This window comes from Trifolium pratense, linkage group LG5 (assembly GCF_020283565.1).
Source record: "Trifolium pratense cultivar HEN17-A07 linkage group LG5, ARS_RC_1.1, whole genome shotgun sequence".
NCBI classification, from domain to species: Eukaryota; Viridiplantae; Streptophyta; class Magnoliopsida; order Fabales; family Fabaceae; genus Trifolium; species Trifolium pratense.
In genome coordinates this window covers 32791361-32797231 of record NC_060063.1, presented here as the reverse complement: position 1 = coordinate 32797231, position 5871 = coordinate 32791361, and positions in this window count along the sequence as shown.

Here is a 5871-nt window from a genome sequence, read left to right as displayed (position 1 = left end):
ACTTTCAAACTTCACACACTTGTCGTTCTCCGCTTCCATAGTGTTGTAATGCGGGCTAAACGCACACAAAGTCTCAAACTTGACGGCATAATCAGCTACCGTCATATTTCCCTGTTTCAACTCCATGAATTCCACCACTTTCTTATTCTTCACATCAACAGGAAAATACTTAACCAAAAACTCTCTTTTAAACATTGCCCATGGTATAGCCATACCACCTGGTCCTAGCCTCAACTTGGCGTTCTTCCACCACACATTCGCTTCCTCACGCAACACATATGTTCCAAGGGTTGTCTTCCCTTCCTCGGAACAATCCATTGCTTCAAAAATTATCTCAAGTTCCTCTAGCCACTTGTGAGCTCCATCCGGGTTGTAACCTCCGGTAAATGTTGGCGGTTTCTGCTTCATGAACCTTTCCAACCTCATCTCTACCTCTCTTCCAGGTTGATGATCTCTAACCACAATGTTGGTGAGTGCGGCCAAAGCCTCTGCAATCTGAGCATTCGTTCTCGCAGCAGCCATGATTCCTGAACGAATCACAACTAGACGTTAGAAAGTACTAACAGTGTTCCCTACACATGCTCATACGGGGAAAAGAAAAGTCCTAATTGGTTCACACGAACCGACCTGCTCTGATACCACTATTGTAACACCCTAACCCATACTACCCTTAAAAACGTAATTTTAAAAACTTCTTAACAAGTGTAAAGGCAGAGTGCCACGCGGTAATTAAAACACAAGCATACACACAGAGCATCATGAAATTTAACATGAAAAGCAACAGCGGATTCAAACATACCAAGCATGCATATATATACATATATATATATACATAAGCCATATTCATCCCTAAGGATGTCACTTATACAAGAACTAGCATAACAAAAAGGTAACACCGATATACGATGAAATCCAAGCATAACCCCGACTCGATGTTACATTACCAGAGCATTCACTATTTACAAACTCTAGTCAAGCTAGTACTAAGAGGAGTAATCTATGCTAAGTCTCCTCACCAAAAGGTACTCCAACACCACGCTAAAACCGCAGTCTAAACGTCGGCACCGTCCTCAGCCTGAATATCTGAACCCCCAAAGGTCCAGCAAATAACACAAAGCAGAGAGTTAGAAAACATAACCGCATATCATACAAGTATAAGAAAGGTCTTACACTTTCAAACTACATCATACATATTCTAACTCACATCAAAACGTCGTGCTAAACAGTTATCAATTAATAAAGTTTAACACAGTTCAACCAGATAATGTCACATACCATTTACCAAACATATGCGCATTTACCCTAATGTATCTAATGCCAATCATTCCATGTCATGTCATCCCTAGACACGACTAATGCATGTGGTACCAATTGCCTTTTACCCCTCATGGATAAGTTAAACAGTTTTACATCTTGCCGGATTGTTCGAAACTTACCAAACCTTCATATCCCTCATGGATAAGTTAAACAGTTTTATATCCTGCTGGATAGCAGCTCTAGATCTTATGGATTCATCTAATCCGATCCTCGGCTTCCTTATGGACTCAAAAATCCATTTAAATCTATTGGAACCCTAGTTTCCAATTTAACATATATATACATGAATGCATGTATGTTCACATATATCATCAATATGATATTTCTCTAGCTCGAAGCTACTCTTTTATGAATGCGGGAACACAATCCTAACACATTCACTTAACATTGCAAATTAATGCCAAAACATAACATTGCTCACATTAAGCTACAATCTTATTGCATATACGTTTATCAATCATATAACGATTATCAATAAGCATTAACAGTATCAACAATCATGTAAGGATACCCCTAAACCATGTTACAAGTGCCTAAATACACTTACAAACGTTAACAAAAGTTGCAGGTTCAGCACTGTTCGCTAAGCGAATCCAAAGCGAACAGGTAGCGAACTCATTCGCTAAGCGAATCTCCTTTCGCTGTAGCGAACTACATCAGAGGATTACAGGTACATGGCGAACAGGTAGCGAACTCGTAGCGAATAGGTTCGCTGCAGCGAACTCCTGTTCGCTAAGCGAACCACACCAGAAAGAAAATCTGTTCTTGAGTTATCTAAGGCGGTTTAACACTAAATCAACTCAAAAATTCATCCAAACATGTTATAAATTCATATAAACAGTCATTCCAAACATATATGGTATCAAGGAACATTAATCATCCCTTCCAAACATCCAAATACCTCAAATAATCAAAATCATGGCAATTACTTGAGTTTTAAGCAACTTTCATAAACTTTCCAAAAATGATCCAAACACATACATATTCATCATGGAATCAAACTAGTGATTAACACATACAAAGTGATGATGAAGAACATCATACTCACATACAAAAGCTTATCAAAAGTCTAAAAAGAAATCGAGTGGGAGAGTTCGGGAACGGAGACATAGACAATCTCCCCCCTCCTTGTCACTCAAGAATCATGAATTCTAATCTCTTACCTTAAGCAAAGATGATGATCCAAGCCTTCTCTTGCTCAAGCTTTCTCTCTTGATCAAACCCTAGCTCTTGCTCTATCTAGCTTCTACTCACTCAAACTCAAGAAATGAAGTTATGCAACTATTCATAAGTTGGACTTGTTACTTATACTACTTCCCATGGTCATGAACCAAGCCCAATTGGCTTAGGCCCATTGCCTCTCACGCCCATAAGCCCAAAACAATGGTTCTCGCGTCTAATAACTTACGTTCGGCTAAATAATTATTCGTCGCTCACTAAAATAATAAAAGCCAATTAATAAATAAAATAACATTTAATAAAATATACGAATACGAAAAACGGGTCGTTACAGTTCGCTACACTCTATGTTTCAATCTCTCGACCGGAAACACTCGAGTGCTTATTGCAATTCAGTTCAGAAATTAAACCAATATTCTCATACGTGACTTAAATCTAGATCCATTACAACGCTAATGAAGAATCGTAAGGCATTAAGTATAGATTTGCATTAAACGAACACTATTACAAGAGTGAAATCATACAATATAGCAGGATTACATTAGATTACTCTACATCCTAAGCTATCCTAGATCCTACCTCCACGAGAAGTCTAGCTCCTCATGTTGCTTCGTTCGCCTCCTAGCTTCAACTTCATGGCTTGAGAATCCATGCCGCTGATGTGCTCGAAGCTATCCAATGAAATCCAGGATCCAATAGATGAAATGCTCAGAAAATCAGAATATCAGTGTACTGTAGCAGAAAATTCGAACCCCTTAACAGAATTATGCAGAAACCTTATATAGTGAACGCAACCACGCCGCGCGCCAGATCTACCACGCCGCGCGTGGTTGCAAATTCATCAACAACGTCGCGCGTGATAACGGTATCACGCGGCGCGTGATCAAGTCAGAGAGCAATCCACTTCTTGAACAAGGCTTCACGCCGCGCGTGGTCAGGTATCACGCCGCGCGTGATCAGAGTGAAAACTTGGCTCTCTGTGATCCCCATCACGCGGCGCGTGATGGGCTACGCCCCCAGCGTAGTGAAAATCAGCACTTTCCTGCAATTTTTCCTGTTTTCTTGCAAAACAAGTAATCAAGCTTATGATTAGATTTCTCTTATATTTATTGCTAAAAACCTACTAAAATGCATCTAATGTTGCTAAAATAGGCATGGATTAGAGAGTGTAACGATCCGTCATCACAACCCCAAACTTGGGAATGGATTCTCTCAAGTGTAATTTACACTTGAGAGAATAAAGTGTGGTTTGTTATCATTGATCAAGAGAGAGAAACATATAAAAATTTAGAGAAAGTGAATTTAGATGGTGTTAGATTACACTTTATTCTCTCAATTGTAAATCACACTTGAGAGAATCCATTCCCCCCAAACTTAAACCTTTCCTTGTCCTCAAGGAAACAACCTTTACCTCAAGCTTTTGTGTCAAGACCTTGGCATTTTCCTTAAATTCACTCGAATCATACATACGTGAGAATCACCTGATGATCAATGATCCACCTGCAAACAATGCTCAATCGCACAATCGTTCCCGCAAGACATTTTCAAGTAGTTCACACTTTTCGACCAAGGCTCTATGATTTCATCACACTACTCACATGCACTCTTCAGTTTTTGGTACTTCACTCAAATCAACACATCAATGCAAGTCAACAATAATTTTGCAAGTAGTCTAAGAATTCATTCGGTTCACTTTGTGCACACACATTAGAGGTCTTTTAGGGTTATAACGTGGCTTGGCTAGGGTGGATGGTGACATCTTGGATAAGTAGTAGAAAAACTTGGAGTTAGATCCCCCTAAGGTCAAAAAAAAAAAAAAAAAAATCATAAACCAAAACCCCTTTTTCCTTTGAACTATAGTGGACTAGAGAACTTTTTCAAATCATCAAACAAAGTTTTGCAATTCTTTTTGAATTCAAGGCTATCACTTCTTTTCTATATTTTTTTTTTCACATTCATTCATCTCTTTTTTTTTTCATTCTCTTTTTTTTTTTTTTTACTCTTCTTACTCTTCTTCTTTGCCTTGCAATTTGTGAAATTTTTCAATCAAAACTTTTTATAAGTTCTCTAGTACCCTCACCCCAAACTTTATTTGTTGCTAATTCCAAAGAGCAACCCCAAACTTAGTGGTGAGCAATGCGCATCAACCACTAATTAGGTGCCTAACCTCCAAGAAAGTCATTCCTTTTTTCCTTTCATTAAAAATTTCTTAAGGTTGTGCAAAATAACATTTTCTTTTTCAGCTCAAATTGGTTAAGCAAAGGATAATTATATGTAAAGGTGGATAGAAAGGCTCAAAGGTACCAAGGAACATGCCTCGTGTGTGCTACAAAAGTACCAATCAAATAAAAAGACGACAAGCAAAATCGAGAGACAATACATGAGTGGATATCACACATAGAAGAAAAAGGAGTGTTTGGCTCAATACCTCTCGGTTGGGTCGAATCAAAGAACCGGTCAAAAAGTGTGCGTTCCCTTCCTTTGCCTCTTGATCACATGAGTGCAACAAGCTATTGCACTGCAGATTTCACAAATTACATAAGGAGAAAATCATGCAATTGATACTCAAGTAACTAGAAGGAACATGCCAAAGTATTGAAACAAACTCTAAAGGTAAACGAAATTCCACAATTGAACATAAAAAGATTCAAATTCAGAGTTAAAAGTATCTTCATCCAGCAAATTCAAAGAGAACATCAAACAATTATTCATAAAGTAGCATAAGAGTGAAAGGGAAGAAAGGACCGTAAACTCATGGGTTGCCTCCCATGAAGCGCTTCTTTCTCGTCATTAGCTTGACGCTTCATCATCACAAGTTAGGGAGGATACTTCAACTTTGATTCAACCCGACTCCTCTTGTTCTCTTCATTCAAAGGAGCAATATTAATATCAAATAGTAATGATTTCATGCTTCCCGAATCACTCTTGAGACCTTCCCATTTGGCCTTCAAATTGGTTCTTTCCTTCTTACTAGACCGTGATGGAGATTTCTTAGAACTTTTCTTCACCGAAGCTTTCCATGTTGAAGTGGAAGACTTTTGAGGATTAACAACCGGATCGGGCTCTTCTTCTTTGGCCACCTTGTGCAAACAAAAGATAGGAACCACACCATCCAAGACCCATCCTAGGTCGTCATTCACTTTCTCCGCTTCTTTTAACAAGTCATTCTCTTCTAGTGGAGTGAGCAAATCACTTATGATCATGGGTTTCCTAGAGTCGCCACCCAAAAACACATACTTCCATTTAGGAGGAAGTTCTTTCAATTCCGGTGGCTTTTTTATTGCCTTTGGCTCTTTCTCCTCTTCTAGGGGGTTATCCAAGTTTTGAAGAAATATTTCAATCTCATGATCCCACTCTTCTTCTTTCTTATCTTTT